The sequence below is a fragment of the Chionomys nivalis genome, chromosome 24, assembly GCF_950005125.1.
Source record: "Chionomys nivalis chromosome 24, mChiNiv1.1, whole genome shotgun sequence".
Lineage (NCBI taxonomy): Eukaryota > Metazoa > Chordata > Mammalia > Rodentia > Cricetidae > Chionomys > Chionomys nivalis.
Genome location: NC_080109.1, coordinates 13,772,501 through 13,793,123, shown reverse-complemented (window position 1 = coordinate 13,793,123; position 20,623 = coordinate 13,772,501).

Sequence of the window (20,623 nt, the reverse complement as noted above, 5' to 3'; positions counted from 1 at the left end):
TGTAAACACGGATGGAAGAATACTTTCAACAACGAAAAGAACAAGATGGCACCAACGGAACCCAGTGATCCTACAACAGCAAAACCTGAACATTCCCATGTAGCTGAATTGAAACACAGAAAACGAACTTAAAAATTGCTTTATGAAGATGATAGGTTCTCTTAAGGAGGAAATGAAAAATTCCCTGAAAGAAGTTGAGGAAACCACCACCAGAATCACAGGCCCCGCTTGCACCTGGAGGAAGAGTGCGCGCTGGAGCCACAGGCCTCTCCTGCAATGATTGGAGGAAGAGATAGGTAGACAGCAATGGAAGAACACATTCAACAACATAAAGGACAATATGGCAACACCAGAAACTAGTGGTTCTACAACAGCAAGACCTGAAAACCCAAAGCAGATGAAGCAGAAGAAAGTGACCGTAAAAATAACTTCATGAAGATGAAGAGGCCCTTAGAGAGGAAATGAAAAATTCCCTTAAAGAAATGGGGGAAAAGACAAACAGAAAATTGTGAGGAATCAATAAACCCCTGAAAGAAAGCCAAGAAAACCAAGAAACAACAATCAAACAAGTGAAGGAAACAGTTCAAGGCTTAAAAATTGAAATAGAAGCAATAAAGAAAACACAAATCAAGGGAATTCTGGAAATGGAAAATCTGGGTAAATGAACAGGAACTACAGATGCAGACATAACCAACAGAATGCAAGATACGGAAGACAGACCCTCAGCCACTGAGAATGCAATAGAGGGAATAGATTCATCAGTCAGATAAAGCGTTAAACCCAACAGTATTTTTTAAGTTTAAGGGTTTTTAATTTTTAAATTGTTTAAATTGTTACTTGTTTAATTTTTTTATTGAGCTATATGTTTTTCTCCACTCCACTTCCTTCCTCCCCTCTCCTACTACCCTCTCCCATGGTCCCCATGCTCTCAATTTACTCAGGAGAGCTTGTCTTTTTCTACTTCCCATGTAGATTAAATCCATATATGTCTCTCTTAGGGTCCTCTTTGTTCTCTGAGTCCTCTTTGTTCTCTGGTTCTCTGGGATTGTGAATTGTAGGCTGGTTTTCTTTGCTTTATGTCTAAAAGCCACTTATGAGCAAGTACATATGATATCTAAAAAACATAATAGACCTCAAAAGAACAATATTCAATTCCATATGGAAAAGCAAAAAACCCAGGATAGTCAAATCAATCCTGTGCAATAATGAACTTCTGGAAATCCCTGACTTCAAACTCTACTACAAAGCTACAATAATGAAAACAGCCTGGTATTGGCATACAAACAGACAGGTAGACTAATGGAATTGAATTGAAGACCTGGAAATCAATTCACAAACTTATGAACATCTGATTTTTGATAAACAAGCAAAAAATATATAAAATGAAAAAAAACATACTCGAATCCAACAAATTCTTAACACAAAATATCCAGGAAACTTGGAACACTATAAAAAGTTCAAACCTAAGAATAATCAGAATAGAAGAAGAAGAATACCAGCTCAAAGGCACAGAAAATCTATTCAATAAAATCATAAAAGAAAACTTTCTCAACCTACAGAAAGATATGCCTATGAAGGTACAAGAGGCTTACAGAACACCAAAAAAACTGGACCAAAAGAAATCCCCTTGCCATGTAATGATTAACATACAGAATTAAACAATAACATACAAAATAAAGAAAGAATATTAAGGGCTGCAAAGGAAAAAGGCCAAGTAACATAAACAGAAAGACCTTTCAGAATTACACTCGACTTCTCAAAAGAAACTCTGAAAGCCAAAAGGTCCTAGACAGTATTCTGCAGATATTAAGAGACCATGGATATCAACCCAGACTTCTATACCCACAAAGCTTTCAATCACCATAGATGAAGAAAACAAGATATTTTGTGACAAAACCAGATGTAAACAATACCTATCTACAAATTCAAACTCACAGAAAGTACTAGAAGGAAAACTCTAACCCAAGGAAGGTAGCTGCACCCATGAAAACACAGACAATAGATAATGTCATACCAGCAAACCCAAAAGAAGAGAAACACACAAACATTACTACCACCACCAACAAAAGAGAAAAAAATAACAGGAATTAACAATCACTGGCCTTTAATATCTCTTAATAGCAATGGACTCAATTCACCTCTAAAAAGACACAGGCTAACAGAATGGGTATAAAAGCAGAACCCATCCTTCTGCTACATACAAGAAACAAACCTCAACCTCAATTACAGACATTAACTTAGAGTAAAAGGTTGAGAAAAAAAATTCCAATCAAATGGACCTAAGAAACAAGCAGGTGTAGCTATCCTAATATCTAAGAAAATAGACTTCAAACTAAAATCAATCAAAAGAGACAAAGAAGGACACTTCATATTAGTCACAGGGAAAATCCATCAAGAGGAAATCTCAATACTGAACATCTATACCCCAAATACAAGGTCTTATGTAAAAGAAACACTTCTAAAGCTTAAATCACACATTAAACCCCCACACTAATAGTGGGAGACTTCAACACTCCACTCTCACCACTGGACAGATCTGCCAGACAGAAAATTGACAGAGAAATAAGTGAACTAACAGATGTTATGACTCAAATGGACTTAACAGACATCTGTAGAACATTCCATCCAAACATAAAAGAATATACCTTCCTCTCAGCACCTCATGGAGTCGTCTCAAAAACTGACCACATACTAGGTAACAAAGCCAACATTAAAAGATACAAAAAAATGGAATAACCCCATGTATCTTATCATATCATCATGGGCTAAAGTTAGAGTTCAACAACAACAATAATTGCAGAAAGCCTACAAACAAAATGAAATTGAACAATGCTCAATTGAATCATCACTGGGTCAAGGAATAAAGAAAGAAAGAAATTAAAGACTTTCTAAAATTCAATGAAAATGAAGGCACAGCATACCCAAACTTATGGGACACTATCAAAACAGTGCTAAGAGGAAAGTTCATAGCACTAAATCTCTACATAAAGAATGTGGAGCAAGCTCACCCTAGTGACTTAGAAGCATACATGAAAGCTCTAGAACAGAAAGAATCAAACTCACCCAAGAGCAGTAGGTGCCAGGAAGTAAACAAATTGAGAACTGAAATCAATAAAATAGAAACAAAGAGAACAATACAAATAATTAATGAAACAAAGAGTTATGTCTTCAAAAAATCAACAAGATAGACAAACCCTTATCCAAATAAGCCAAAAGACATATAGAGAATATCCAAATTAATAAAATCAACAATGAAAGGGGGGATATAAGAACAGACACTGAAGAAATCTAGAAAATCATTAGGTACTGCACTCCACAAAATTGGAAAATCTAAAAGAAATGGAAATTTTTCTGGATAGGTACCACTTACCAAAATTAAATCAAGACCAAATAAACAATTTAAACAGACCTATAACCCTAAGGAAATAGAAAAAGTCAGTGAAAAATCTTCCAAACAGAAAAAGCCCAGGGCCAGATGGTTTCAGTGTAGAATTCTATCAGAATTTCAAAGAAGAGTTAATACCAATACTCCTCAAATTGTTCCACATAACAGAAACAGAAGGAATAATGCCAAATTCTTTTTATGAGGCCACAGTCACCCTGGCACCCAAACAAAACAAAGATGCAAAAAAGAAAGAGAATTACACACCAATTTCCCTCATGGACATTGATGCAAAAATACTCAATAAAATACTAGCAAACTGAATGCAAGAACACATCCAAAAAAATCAGTCACCATGATTATATAGGCTTTCTCCCAGAGATGCAGAGATGGTTCAACATACCAATACCTGTCAATGTAATCTGCCATATAAACAAACTGAAAGAAAAAAAGCATATGACCATCTCACTAGATACTGAAAAAGCCTTTGAAAAAAATCCAACACCCCTTCATGATAAAGGTTCTGGAAAGAATAGGGATACAATGAATATACCTAAACATAAAAAAGGTAATATACAGCAAGCTGACAGCCAACATCAAATTAAATGGAGAAAAACTCAAAGTTATACCACTAACATCAGAGACAAGACGAGATTTTCCACTCTCTCTACATCTATTCAATATAGTGCTAGAGAGTCTAGCTAGATAAATAAGGCAATAAGAGGATATCAAGGAGATTCCAGTTGGAAAGGAAAGAGTCAAACTTTCACTATTTGAAGATTCTATGATGGTATACATAAGTGACCCCAAACTCTACCCGAGAACTCCTACATCTGATGAATACCTTCAGTAATATAGCTGGATCCAAGATTAACTCAAAAAAATCAGTGGTCCTTCTATATACAAATGATAAATGGACTGAGAAAGAAATCAAAGAAACATCACCCTTTACAATAGCCACAAATAATGTAAAATATCTTAGGGTAACACTAACCAAAAGTGAGCAAGGAAATCAGGACCACGAGGCGTGCACCCACCCACTGTGACAGTGGAACTGATCTATTGGGAGCTCTCCAAGGCCAGCTGGACTGGGACTGAATAAGCATGGGTTGAAACTGGACTCTCTGAACATGGCGGACAATGAAGGCTGATGAGAAGCCAAGGACAATGGCACTAGGTTTCGATCCTAATACATGAACTGGCTTTGTGGGAGCTTAGCCTGTTTGGATGCTCACCTTCCTGGGCCTGGATGGAAGTGGGAGGACCTTGGTCTTCCTGTAGGGCAGGGAATTTGGACTGCTCTTCAGTATCGAGAGGGAGGGGGAATGGACTGGGGGGAGGAGAAGAGGAGTGGGGATGGGGGAGGGGAGTGGGGGGAGGGGGCAATGTGTGGGAGGAGGGGGAGGGAAATGGGAAACGGGGAGCAGTTGGAAATTTTAATTAAAAAAGAATAAAAAAAAAGAATTTTTAGTGTTTGAAGAAAGAAACTGGGGAAGAGATCAGAAAATGGAAAGATCTCCCATGATCATGTTCAGTAGGAGTAACATAGTAAAAATGACAGCTTACCAAAGGCAATCTACAGGTTCAATGTAATGCCCATCAAAATTCCAACACAATTCTTAACAGAACTTGAAAGAACAATATTCATCTCATATGGAAAAACAAAAAAAAAAAAATTCAGGATAACTAACACAATCCTGTACAATAAAGAAAATTCTGGAGGTATCATCATCATCCCTGACCTCAAGTTGTACTACAGAGCTATAGTAATGAAAACAGTTTGATATTGGCATAAAGATAGACACGTGGATCAACAGAATCAAATTGAACATCCTGACGTAAATCCACACACCTACGAAACACCTGATTTTTGACAGAGAAGCCAAAAATATACAATGGAAAAAAGAAAGTATCTTCAACAAATGGTGCTTCTATAACTTGATGACGGTGTGTAGAAGAATGCAAATAGATCAATATCTGTCACCCTGCAGGAAACTCAAGTCCAAGTCGATCAAAGACCTCAACATGAATGCAGTTAAACTGAGCTGATAGAAGAGAGCAGGTAGTAAACTTGAATGCCTTGGCACAGGAGACGACAACTTGCTGAATTAACACTAGCAGCACCGACCCTGAGAGAAACAATTAATAAAGGGGACCTCCTGAAACTGAAAAGCTTCTATCAGGAAAAGGACAGGGTCAACAAGACAAAACAACAGCCTACAGAATGGGAAAAGATCTTCACCAACACCTCATCTGTCAGAGGAATGATATCCAAAGTATATAAAGAACTAAGACACTAGACATTGAAATACTAAATAGCCCCATTAAAAAATGGGGTACAGATTTAAACAGAGAATTCTCAACAGAAGAATCTTGAATGGCCAAGATACACTTAAAGAAATGTTTAGAATCCTTAGCTATCAGGGAAATGCAAATCAAAATGACTCTGAAATACCATTTTACACCTGTCAAAATCAAAGATCAAAAACACTAATGACAGCCTATGTTAGAGAGAATGTGGAATAAGGGTAACACTCTTTTGCTGCTGGTGGGGACGCAAACTTGTATGCCCACTTTGGAAATCAGTATGGCATTTTCTCAGAAAATTGAAAATCAATCTACCTCAAGTTTGATATGCCCTGCTTTGCTGATACCCATGGGAGGCCTAGTCCTTTCTGAGATAATACAGAGGAGGGATGAGTTGAAGGGACTGAATGGGAGATGGGGAGGGGTGTAAGAGGACAGGAGGAAGTGGAGCCTGGGGTCAGGATGTAAAATAAATAAATAAAAGAAAGAGCACAGAACTCATAGAGTTCAGAGTTGGCAAAGGGGATGAAATCATAAAGGAGGAATAAATGAAAAGGAGGAGAAAAACAATAAAAAAGATCACGGAATCTGGTCTAGAGAATGGCTCAATTGGTGGAACCTTGTCTTATAAGTGCTAGCACCTGTGTTCAATACCTAACATACATGTGAGAAGCTAGATGTGGGAATACAGACTTGGGATCCCAGTGCCAGGGACAGAAATAGGAAGGGTGGTCCTTGGGACTTGTTCATAAACCAACCTGCTATATTTGATGAGCTTTAGACCAATGAGAGACCCTGTCTCAAAAGTCATGGAACACTTCCTTGAGGATGATGCCCACGGCTTCCACACTAGTGAGCAAATATATATATGAGTACCTGCACATACACAAGGATGTATATAAAAGAGTACACATACATTATTTTTTAAAAAAACAGTAAATCTGAGTTGATTTTGAAAAGATAAAGAAACTGGAAAGCCTTTAGTGATAGGAAGACAAAAAGAGGAGACTCAAATTATATTGTAAAGAAAAACATTAGAACTGATAGCACAGGATTAAAATGGATCAGAAGAGACCAATATGAGCAACAAAAAACTAAACAGCCCAGAAATTAATAAATTCCTAGAAGCATACAATCATAATATAATGCCAATACAAATAGAATACAAAGCCAATAGTTAAATACATATATTTATGATCAGGTTATTTTTAACAAGAGCCAAGAATAATAAAAGAAAATAATGCTATGAGAGGGCAGCTCATGTGCTTAATTCCTAGAATAATCCATGGAGAAAGAGAAAAGACTATATGGGTTAATACTGAGCACACAAACTGAACTGTAGAATGTCCCAACAAAGAAAAGTCCAGGACCTGATAGCTTCACTGGTATATTTAATTAGATATTTCAAAACAAATTAATAACAGTACTTCTCAAAGTTTTCCAAGTAATTTAAAAGGAAAAAACATCCCATCCAGGAGTGGTCATGCATGCCTTTAACCCCAGCATTAAGGTGACAGAGGCAGACTGATCTCAGTGAGTTTGAGGCCAGCCTAGTCTACTTAGTGAATTCCAGGTGAGGGATACAGAGTGAGACTCTGTCTCAAAAAAAAATTCCTTTAAGAGAAGAAATATTCCCAAACTTATTTTTTCTAAGAATGACCCGGATACCAAAACAAGATAATAACACTACAATAAAAGAGAATTTCAGGTCACAAAGTACAGAAAACCAACTCAACAGCATTGCAAGAGGCTCACACTGTGACTATGATCAATTTCTGACCTGCAAGGATGCCTCAATGTACAAACTCAGTCAATGCAGACACCCTACTAATAAGGACACCTCAACATACAAAACTCAGTCAATGACAGACAGCCTACTAGCAAGGATGCCTCAACATACAAACTCAGTCAGTTGTAGACACCCTCATAATAAGGATGCCTCAACATACAAACTCAGTCAATGGCAGACAGCCTACTAATAGGTATGCCTCAACATACAAACTCAGTCAATTGTAGACACCCTCATAATAAGGATGCCTCAACATACAAACTCAGTCAATGGCAGACAGCCTACTAATAGGGATGCCTCAACATACAAACTCAGTCAATTGTAGACACCCTCATAATAAGGATGCCTCAACATACAAACTCAGTCAATGGCAGACAGCCTACTAATAAGAATGCCTCAACATACAAAACTCAGTCAACGACAGGCAACTAGGCAACCTACTAATAGAATGAAGGGTTCTGATCCGGGGGCATCTCAGTGGGAAGAGAGAAAGCATCTGGCATATTTGGTAGACTTTCATGTTTAAAAAACAATGTATCACACCAAATTAGCTAAAGAAGGAATGTCACTGACTGTAATAAAGGCCATTTAGGACAAGTTCATGCCCAACACCACCCTAAAGAGTGAAAAGTTCAAAGCTTCCCTAAGATCAGAGGCAAGGGCTGAATCCCACTTTCACCAAATCACACATGAAAAAGTAAAGTTAGACCTGTTTCTGAAGACATGATCTTACATACAGAAAAACCTAATGCTCACCCAGGAAAACAATTAGCACAAATAAATCAGTTCAGTAAAAGAGCAGTATACAAATCAACATATAAAAGAAGTCAATTGTGAAAAAAAATTTAAAAACTTTAAAAAATAAAAAAAAACAAAAAGAAGTCAGTAGTGTTTCTATTCTATACACTTAAGGCTAAGTATCCAAAATCAAATAAAAAAAATCCTATTAGTATGATGGCATTAAAAAAAAAACATACTCAAGAATAAATTTAACCAAGGAGATGAAAGGAGTGTGAGCTCAAAACTGCTAAACTTCGACTAAAGGCTTAGCTCAGTGGTGAGAGTTTGTCTGGCCTGTGTGAAGAGGCCTGGATTAAATCCCAGGCTCTATGAAGCCAAAAATAAACTATAAAATGCTGGTAAACAGAATTTAATAAAACAGAAATATATGGAAAGGCATCCCAGATTATTTGTGCATGAGAAGAATTAATACGGTCAAAAATGTTTATAATACCCAAACAATCTACAGATCCAACATAAGTCCTATCAAAATTTCAATGCCATCTTTCACAGGAAGTATGAGAGGAGGGATCCTAACACACATATGGAACCATAAAAGGTTCTGAATAGCCAAAGCAACCTTGAGTGAGCAGAAAGAAGCTGGAGGAATCATGAGACCTGATCTCAAAATAGAATTCAAAGCTACAGTAATCAAACCGGTAGAGTACTGGCATAAAACAGAGAACAGAATATAGAGCCAATACCTGAATAGAAATATTTCTGATCAGGTTATCTTTTAAAGGGGGACAAGAACAAATCATAAGAAATAGTGTTATGAGAAGACAGCTCACATGGACGATTGAGATGCACCTTTAATTTCCACAAGGCTCAGAAGTCCTAAAACTAAGCCTTAAGTCAAGATCTCAGCCTATGAAATTCCTAATTGGAAACACAGAGTTAAGTTTCTTAATATTCATCTAGACCTTGGATTTTTTTCTCAGATATGATCCCAAAAGTACCAATGACAAAATCAAGCAAAGACAAATGAGATTGTGTGTTCCAAAAAGCTCCTGCTCAACAAAAGAAGCAACCAAAAGACTAAAATGACAGCCCACAGAACAACAGACATTTCCAACACTACATTTGATAAAGGGGTTATAACCCAAACACATAAGGAACTCAATACAAGAAAACAACCCACATGAAAAATAACCCATATGAAAAATGGGCAAAAGACCTACATAGCTTTCTTAAATGGGTGGGTGGATGGATGGATGGATGGATGGACAAACGGACAGATAGATACATGATAGATTTGTTTTGAGAGAAAGAGGGGGGTGAGGGAAAGAGCTTGGTTTTTGTTTCTTGGAACAGAGTCTCACTCTGTAGCCCAACTTGAGCCTAAATTCAAAGCAATCCTCCTGCTTCAGTCTCCCAAGTGCTGAGATTATAGGTACAAACAACTCACAGCCCAAATACACTATTTTAGAGACTCCTACTGCTCAATAAGGAAAAGGACAGACAGCTCAACTTTTGACACAGAGGCAGATTTGAAGAGGATTTCAGTAAGAAAGAGAGCACCCAAGCGGCTCGTAGGCATGTTAGAGATGGTAAGCTCTGTAGTCACCACTGATCATGAAAGAGATGCAGCTGTGAATCACAATGAGCCATGATTACACCTGCATCAGACTAAAAGGACTAAAACCAAAAGAACTGACAACTGCAAGTGAGACTTCTATGAAGTTAAGCGCCGTGGTCTCAGTAAGTGCTCAAAAAATAAAAGTGCTGAGGGCTTAGTCCCCACCTTGTATGACACTAAAACAAGGTGGTGAAAACCTCTAGAGGGTGTGGATTAATGGGAAAAAAAATTAAGTCATTTCAGCTGCACCCTTGAATAGAATACTGGGACCCTCACCCCTCCCTGTCTCTGGTTCTTGGCCTCCACGAGGTGAAAGGGCTGCTCTGCTACTTGTTCCCATCATGACAACCCATGTTATCAAAGGCCCAGAACAACAAGGGCAAATGTAATGATATTTCATTTGTATTTTAATAAATAAAACTTACCCGAAGTTCAGCGGCACTGATCAGCCTTACAGACCAGGCAATGGTGACACACACCTTTAATCCCAGTATCCACACTAGTTTACCATAGAAACTGGGCAGTAGTGGGGCACACCCTTAATCCCAGAACTATAGAGGAATATAAAACAGGAGGAGACAGCTCTTACATAGTATCATTCTGAGATTCCTGGAGGCAGGATGGCCATTTCGGACTGAGGTAGAGGTAAAAGCCAGAGGCTGGCTGTTATGCTTATTTGACCTTCAGGTTGAACCCCAATTTCTGTCTCTGTGTTATTATTAATCATGTTACAGCCAAATAGCCATAGATCAAATCCTCCAAAATCACATGCTAAAACCAATTATTTCTTCTGTTTGGTTTTGCTTTGCTGTTTTTTTTTTTTTTTAAACAGGGTCTCGATATGTAGCTCTGGCTGTCCTAGAACTCACTCTGTAGACCAGGCTGGCCATGAACCCACAGAGATCCACCAAATACTGGGATTAAAGGTGTACAACTCTGTGCCCAGCCTATTTCTTCTTTTAAAAGTTGATTTTTCTTGGGTATTCTGTCACAGTAACAGAAAGTGGACCAACATAGTTCCATGTATGTTTCCTGAGAAATGGTACAAAGGAACCATTACTGTTAGAACTGCTCTATACTCTGCTCCATGATTATACCACATATGAGTCTTCTAGTTATGCAGTTAATATTACGTACTCCACTGTAAGCTATACTTCAATAGGGAAGTAAATGATAAGTAAAAGCATTACTAGACTCTTCACATCTATGTTCATATAGGAGAGGGACTATAAATTTTCTGTATTAACTTGCCTGTTTGGGGAGTCAAAATTACCAAAATTTCAAAAATGCAAGAAGAGCAGCTTGCATCCTTAAGTGTCTTCTTGAACGGTGAGAGAACCTCCAGAATCATTGTAAATAGCAATTCAGTAATGTATAAGTCCCTACTGAGTAACACGAAGTTCTGATGTAAGCAGGGCTTAATCCTGTCCTGACTGTTACGCTGACTGCCATTCTGTTCTCCACAAATCCCCAGACATCAAAACCTTTCATGTCACACCGGAAATCATTTCAGTCTGGCCTCAAAAGAACAAGCTTAACATTCTAGATCTGTTTTGTTTGGAGAAAGAAAGCATAAAAGAAAAAAAAAAGTTACGGATGTGGCTAGCGATAGCAGATAATAGAAGTTAACAAAGGGTTATGGATCATGTTCTGAAAGGGACTGAAAGAAAAATAAATAAGAACTCACTTGTATTTGACTCAGTCTACAAGGGAATATTAAACAAGTTCTGTTCGATTTCAATTCTCTTTAATTGTGGCATATTTACTGCACTCTGAATTGTCTTTAATTAAAAAAAGATGAAATAATGTCAAAACACTGGTACTGAGTCCTGAAATGATGATATGGATGCCCTGCTCTAATAATTTTGCCAGAAGTTTCCAAGTCCCCGCATAAAGAAAGCGTGGTGTTTAAATACAACTGAAACGTGTGAACGAAGCCCCACATTGTATAAGCTTTAGCTCCTCTCAAGCATAAGACTTTGAGTGGCAAACTTCCAAAGAAAGTTCAGCAGAATGGGCAAGGCATGCTAGAGCGGTGCCAAGGCCCTTTCACGTCGCATTTAACCACAAGCACGCAACAATGAAGAAGGCGTTACCCCTACTTAATCATAAAGAACTTAGAGTCGGAGGCTAAGGAGCATGTGAACAGTCACGTGGCTAGAAGACTCATTCCAGGACACGACTCGAGGTCTCCCCTCCTTGAGAGCCCACCCCACTGTCCACTCACGCCAAGAAGATGGCAGAGGCTCCCACTTAATTTGAAAATGAATTGGTGAAAGTTGCAGTGTCCCAGAGCAATTAGAGCCATACAACATTGGCTGTGAGGAGCACATCTGTATGTCATCCCAGCATCTTGTGGTTTTGGAAGAATTATCTCTCTTCCCAGGATGAGCAAATACCAGGTCTATGACATGCTATGCATCTTCCAGAGGGCATCAACATGTCCCCCTTGTTTCTTCATTTCTCCAACTGTCAGACATAATAAAAACAGATACAGCTTACCAGGACGGACTTCTCTGTTTCCACCAGAGCCTATAAAGCTTAATTGACAACCAGAAGATGATTAAAAATTAAAGAATGATAAAAGTTAAATGTTTTCAATACATTCAGAGAAACCACAGGTAAATGTAAATCACAGAGATAAGCGGGGAACGGACAGCTGTTTAATGGAAACTTCCATCCCACAATAAATCAAATGAGCCAAACGTGGAGACTTCCTCACCCATGGCAGCAGTCTGAGGCTACTTCAGTTGCATTCACACTAGCATTCATCACCCAGAGAGGGCTGATCCAGTGAAGGCCAAACTTGTGGCTGGAGAGTTACGCAAGTCTCATCATGCCCTGGCCCTGGGAGCATCACAGAGGGGTTCCTGGGGAGGACGGCATGCGAACTCAACCCTGGGAACTCTTAGTCTGATCAACACGCAAATCACTTAGCAATCATTATCATAATTACTGCTAAATTATTGTTGCACTGGGGGATAGAGGGAAAGTCTATTTTTGCACTCTGGTTTCACCGAAGCTTCCAGGATGACTATTTCAATTTTCAGAATAAATAATTTCCTTTCCCACGATTATCTCAGAAACGCCGAGCCTTCCCTTGTGACTTTTAATTCTAGTTCTCTAATCAAAATTTTGAGCGGCCTTGGGCAAAGCATGGAAGTGCTCAACAACTCAACTCCTTTAGTTGTTAAACAGCAACAATGATACCTGCTGTCTACAGGCAGGAAGACTGATTGCTTAAAGATTGCCAAACATTTTGAAAAAAAAGCAATAGCTGGTGGGGGGTGCCATCTTAAGGGACAGTGACTGCGAAAAGTGTCACTGATTCTCTTCTTTACCTCTTTCCAGTATCTTCTACAGTTTCCTCTGCATGTTAAAGTTCCTCGATTCTTCCTTCTTCAAAGCTAACCCATACCTGAACCCTAGCCAGCCCATTCACCCACCCTGCCCCGTGGGGTTGACTGGCCTGCCCTGAATTCATCCATTTAAGATCAACATATCCCCAAGTCTCAAGCATAAGAAGCCAAGCCTGCCTTGGCCCCACTGACGTATCAGTGAGTAACACAATGTCTGGCACACGGAAAAGCATCAAATATTATTTTGCTTATTTATTCATTGAATATATTTAGAATCTAGAAAAGTGTATTTAATCACTCCTAGTTTCTGTGGGTTTTTTTTTTCATTTGTAAAATAGATCAGCATCCCTTCAGTGTAAGATTTTAGGATCCTGACTATGATGAACATCTTCACACTGACCTTGAACTCTGACCTTGAACTCTTCCGTCCCTTCATTGAGCCACTTGACTACCAAGGTCACTGTGGCGGCCAACTTTATACCATCCTTATGTGGACCAAGTGTCTAGATAATAAGTCAAACGCTTTTCTGATGTGTCTGTGAGGGAGGTTTGGGTGAGATTAGCATGTAAATTATAGGATGGAGCGGGGTGGGGGATGTGGGGGAGTGAGAGGAGAGGGGGAACTGGGATTGGTATGTAGAAAATAAATGATAGATAGATAGATAGATAGATAGATAGATAGATAGATAGATAGATAGATAGATAATAAATCTGGGCTCAGAGAAAAGCAGACAGACCTTCCTTATATGGGTGGTCTCTAGTTAGTCACAGCTTGGACAGAACGGAAGGCTCAACCACCCTCAAGTAAGAGCTCTCCAGCAGACAATCACTGGCCTTACCCACAATGTGAGCTCCTGCTGGTTCCTCAGCTAGGACAGACAGACAGACAGACAGACAGACAGACAGACAGACAGACAGATTCAATTGGTTCTATCTCTGTTGAGAATGTCATGTCCATTCCAGTGGCTCTTCCTGTTTCAAGAAAGCAGTGGAGCTCCCACTCCAAACCAGGATGGATTGAGGACCCAGATTAGGGTACCTAAAGAGAGTTGACTCTGGGTACCTGTCTGAGTCAGCCACTCCACTGACAGGCTGGCCAGGGTCACTAATGATGGTCTCTCCTTTGTCCACCAGCCTCCATGTTGGAGCTGACCTACAGCTGATGAGCTGTGAGCCGTCCCTTCGGCAGTCCGTGGGTATGATTCAGCTTTCCACAGCCATGGCGGCTCACTGCTTGCTCAGATAGCCAGAGACCTTGCGAGGCTCCTTCTGAGCACCAAAAATTCTGCCGCTCAGCTTCAGCCCAGAGCAGTAGTCTGTGCCAGCTGCCAATGATTCTCTCAGAACAAAACTCTCTGAGCCTGCGTCTGAAACTTTCTGTCTCTGGTAGATTTCCTCTCCTTCCCCTGCTGTGGCCTGGAAAATGAAGTGCCACAGTAGATCTTTAGTTGAGTCCCATGGAGACTCCCTCCATATGTAGGAGACAGTGGGAATCCTGCTTGGACTTCTCCAAGCCCCTGGCAGTGGGACCAGGATCTACTCCCAGTGGCTATGAGGAAGCCCTCTAACAAAAGCACCTTAGGGAGTTGGAGAAATGGCTCCGTGGTCAAGAATGCTTGCTACTTTTCCAGAAGACCCAGAGGAGTCACACCAGGTGGCTCACAACCACCTGTAATTCCAGCACCAGGAGATCTGATGCCCTCTTCTGGCTTACAAAGACTTACATATGAGGCATACACAGTTTCTCTCTCTCTCTCTCTCTCTCTCTCTCTCTCTCTCTCTCTCTCTCACACACACACACACACACACACACACACATACACACACACGCACACACGAATGCACATACACACACCTGCACACATGAATGCACACGGATGAACACACATGAATGCACACACATGCATGCATGCATGCATACACATGCACACACACACCATTTAAAAAAGCAACTTAGGGGAGAAAGTGTTCTTTTCAGCTATTTATAATTCTAGGCTACGCTCTGTGGTTACAGAGCAAACACAATGGCAGGAGCTTGAGAGAGCTGGTCATCGCCAAAAGCAGAGAGAAAACACCATGAATGCCTGTCCTAACTCCCTTGCTCCACTCTTACATAGTCTAAGTCTGAACCTGGGAAATATGTGACCTGCCCCCATCTCAATTAACATAATAAAGATAATCCCCTATAGAAAAGCCCATAAGACAACCTGAGCAAGCAAACTCTTGTTGAGATTCTCTTTCCAGTATTTCTCGATATCAAGTTTCTAGTTAATACTAACTGGCATAAGGATGGGGACAGAGGGGAATCTTGAAAGCGAGAGAAAGACTGAAAATACTTTGCTCGGGAACTTTTACCTTGGAATGTGTAATTGTCTTTCATAAAACTGTCCAAAAATTTAAAAAAGAATCCTTAAAACTAACTAAAACAGGATAAAAATAACTTGGGTGTGTGCATGCACTCCAGGTGTGGAGGTACACACCTTTAAGTCTATCACTAGGAAAGCAGAGGCAGGCAGCTCTCTCTTTGAGGTCAGCCCAATCTACACTGCACGCTCCAGACAGGGTTCTCCAGTGAGACCCTGTTTCAAAAACAGCAGCAACAACAAAAACGTTCCTTCTTGGGAATTGACCCTAGAGCATTGGGCCTTCTGGGCAAGGGACTCTACCCCACCCAGACCTTATTATCAGTTTTTTTAAAAACAGATTGAAATAGAATTACATCCTGCCCCTCTCTCCCCTTCCATGCCCCTGGTAGCAGAACTACAAGGCATGGTGCTAAGCTGTTGCTTTTCTCTGACTCTTATGTCCTGGCCTAGAAACCTTGTGGAGTACTTTGTATGATGATTCCCTACAACCTGGTGCCAGACATGACCAGCAGGCTCTGGGACGATGGTGCCCCGCCCAGGTCAAAAAGTCTGGGAAGAAAACCATTTATGTCCTCCACCAGTTCAGGCCTGGAAAGTGCTCAGCAGCTCCTGGTTGATTCAAAAATAGTTTATACTAACCCTCATAAAAGGAAAATAAAACATTTTTCGGTGTTCTGATCTTTGGCCAGGAACAACGCTATACAAGTTCCAGCTTACTTGGAAATTTTAGAAATATTTTCAATGGGTTTTTGTAAACTCCTTATCTCTACCACTATGAAAATACTGATAAGAAATAGCTTGGCTTCCAAAATCCCATTAGAATAAAGATTTATTAAAAAGCTACGCTTGACTATGTGCAGCAAGATAATCTGTAACTCAGAATTGAGTCTTTTAAACATGTGCTCTCCTAAACGACATCTGAGAACAGGTTGTGTTTCTCACACTAGAGTGGACCAGTGTGAGTTCCATTTCTGTTGCTGCGATAAAATGCCACCAGCAAGGTGACTTCCAAAAGGAAGAGTTTGTTTGAGCTTATGGGTCCAGAAAGACAAGAATCAGGTAAAGACACATGCCAAATGGCAGTCCTTGTGGCAAGGGCAGGAAGCTGGAACATCAGTTGTCAACCTCAGGCACAAAACAGAGGAGCTGGAAGTGGGCAGGCTATGCACACTCAGAGCACACTCCTAGTGTTGTGCTCTCTCTAGCACGACCACACATCCAAACACCACCAGCCAAGTGTTTCAACACCAGATCTACAGGAGACATTTCTCATTCAGAGGACCACAGAGCCTAAATTTTGTTCTTGACTCCCCTCACCCATGTCTTAGTGTGGTATGAATTCCTTCCTCACAGTCTTTACAGGGGACACTCAGCTTGCCCACAAGAAATGGGAAGTAGTTAGGAGGTCCATCTGCTCAGTAACTAGGACACTAAGAATAAGCTCATCAAGGGAGATGAAGTAGCTAGGTTTTTGACCACATTTATTGTTATTCATTCTAGCAACTCTGTTGCCTGTCTACGAAATAGTAATCTTTTGGATGCCAGGTGGTGATTGTGCACGCCTTTAATCCCAGCACTCGGGAGGCAGAGGCAGGCGGATCTCTGTGAGTCAATGCCAGCCTGCTCTACAAGAGCTAGTTCCAAGACAGGCTCCAAAGCTACAGAGAAACCCTGTCTTGAAAAACCAAAAAGAAGAAAGGAAGGAAGGAAGGAAGGAAGGAAGGAAGGAAGGAAGGAAGGAAGGAAGGAAGGAAGGAAGGAAGGAAGGAAGGGTGATCTTTTTTAATTGTCATATTTTATATGAGATCTTATTCAACTTAATTAGATACAAGCCAACATCCAGATCCCGAACTAGATGATGAATTTTTCATTAAGAAAATCATATCGTTAGCTTGGCGGTGGGGGTATATGCCTAAAATCCCAGCACTTGGGAGGCGGAGGCAGGTGGATCTCAGTGAGTATGAGGCCAGGCTGGTGTACAAAGTGAGTTCCAGGACATCTAGGACTGTCACATAGAGAAACCCTGTTTTGAAAAAATACATATTATTTCTAAATGACATGTGCATATACTTGAACAAAATCCTCGGGATATCCTAAAATTGAGTGCCGACATAGGAAGGTCGCCTTGTGACAAGCTGGTCTCTGGTAAGTGACTCTCCATCGCTGACACTGGTTAGCTCTCACAAAGCAGAACCGCATAGTGCCAAAGTTCAACTCACTGCAGTAAACTAAGAAAACAACCTTCTCTTACGATATCAAAAGGGGAACCTAGTGGCTGGAGAGACGGCTCAGTGGTTTAGAGCACTTGCTATTCTTTCCAGAGGACTCAGGTTCGATTCCCAGCTCCTGTATGTTAGCTCTCAACCCCTTATAGCTGCAATTTTAGGAGATTTGACACCCTTTTCTGGCCAGGCACACAAACAATACAAAGACGTGCATGCAGGCAAAACCCATACATATACAATAATTTTTAAAAAATAACCAAAATAATGAAATTGGTAACTTACATACAAAAATGGGGATCTGTATTTATAAAGGAGTTTGACTGAGACAAATGTTTCAAGACTGCTTTAGTTTCAAAATGTTCTGTTTGTGAGCAATCAGAAATCAGAAATAAAAGGAACTCTTCGGTTACTTTTTAAAGCCATGAACTAAGGTGAGAATTTAAATAAAAGAAAGATACAAGTAATTTTTGGCAGGTGTGAGCCCAGACCATTTATGTCTATCTCTTCAGTTTCATGTATTTCAAAGGATAAGGTAATGACTGTAACTCACCAAAAAGCAACAAGATGAGCTTGGGATCCTGACCTGAGAGAGAGCCTTTACATACACAGCTCGGGGCTTTTTTGTCAGAGACCAAAGTTTCCCCAATGTCACTTTCATCAGAGAAAGCAAAATGGTCAAATTGTTTGAAGAAGACCATAGATTTTCTGCAGCCAAACCGCTGCCAACACAGCCATGAGTACCACAACCTCAGCTCTCCGCTCACTGGACGGTTGGCTTTCTAGTGGGTACATTCATGCATTCCTTATCAGAATCGTCCATTCTGTACTTATCTGAAGACAAACTGTAGACAATGGGCACTGCTGTAAATAAGTAGCTGGCTGTATCTTCTACTCTTGTTACCTTTCCCCATCCTGATGCTGAGGGTGTCAACGTGAAGGAGACCATAGTAAACAAGATCGATTTGATGTTTAAACCAGGGGAAAAACTAACTAACATGAAAACCAATACTTGGAATCAAAAAAATGGATTACCCTTATCAATAAAGCTGCAATCACTATCCAACTTAAACTCAGTTACTGATCAATATACACACATGAGAGAGAGAGAGAAAGAGAGAGAGAGAGAGAGAGAGAGAGAGAAACAGGGGGGAACCCGGGACACCCAGCTCAGCATTTGTAAATTTACTACTTCATTAAATGTTTCTTTGACCGTTTACTTCATTAATAAAACTTGCTGATGAATGTTATAAAATTCTACCCAGAGAATGAGTTAAACATTTGATCAAATTAATTAATGTAAAATGATGCCTTAAACATATTAACAATATAATACATTAATGGCATGAATTTTATTAATACAATTGGATTAGTAATTCCACAAAAGCCACTGAAAATAAAATAATGATTAAAAGCTTACAATGATTCTCCTTCATTAGTTTTTACTGTGTAAGGGCAGAAATTTCTGAACTCTTTAGTGCTTTGAAGGAAGTTCACACTCATTCTGATTTGTCATCCAATTAATAAGACAAGTTGTAGCATTTTTATTTGATACCTATATACACAAAAATATATGATAAATATATGTCTAGAGCCAACAGTATGATTTTATAATTGGTGATATGGACTGTTAATACAATAAATTGTGAACTAGTAGGCCTGAAAAATTGGCATCTGTTGGGTCTTAGGATGAGCGGGAACTCCAGCGGCAACAGAAGAGGACATACTCTGTGGGATATGATGTGCAGGATGGGAAACCCAGTGTCACATAAGCTTGGTGGAATTTAGACGTTTGAAGTATTTACCACGGGAAATTGAGTTCCCCAGTTAGTGTTGCCTCACTTTACCTGAGTTTAATCGAGATACTATCTGTTCTCTGTCCACACTTACGGATCCAATGCCATTACTCCTTCCTTGTACATTTTCCCCACTGTTGAGGGCAAAAATAACAAGACTGATGGGCAATTGGGAAAATGAAATCAGGGGGACAAAGAGGAAATATTGCAACCAATAAGTGAACGTTACTCGTTCAACACACCTCAGTGGTCTACTGTGTATCAAGCACATCTGAAGTCATCGCCCAATCATAGGAGATTGTGAATGCTTCGAGTATTTTTAAAGCAGTCACTGTATCATATTTAAATTAGTAAATCCAGTGGGGGGCGGGTTGCTTCATAATGACGAGTGTATGAAACACGATGCTCAACTCAGTTCAACTTAGTTGGTCCCTCTGAGCTACGGAAAGTGGGATTTTTCTAGATAAACAGTGTGGGTACCAACAGGACAAAGGTCAGCTTAAGTTTTAACTATAGACTGGCTTGACTTTTAAGTGATTTGCTTGGATGCTACTTTTATGGCATTAGCATTACATGTCAGAAATGTTGACTCTTCATCAAAGGAAAAAGCTCCAAAGTCCTGGATCCCGCCTAAAAGGCTAAACATGTATGAATGACTTAATGTCATCCACCAGTTTGATGACAAGGATCCTTCATTGTGAATAACATCTAAAATTTTCTACCATATATTAACTACTTACAGGTTCAGAAAATTAATTTGAATGGTTCCATGGAAAATTCTATTTTTTGCTTTCCTAGTCCCCAAAGGCACACATTAGATGCAGACATTCGACCACAAGAACGGCAACACAGAATGTACTAGTAAAAATATCAGAGCAGTAAAAATAGCAGACATTATGCTCTTTCCCGGTACATCATTTGGGGCTGGTAAAGAGGCATGGGATTTTACCACCCTATAGGCAATTACATGCTCTATTGACAACAAGTGAAATGTCTAGGCCCAAAATTCCCTCACGTAAGTTCAATAAAAGCGAATTCTTTAA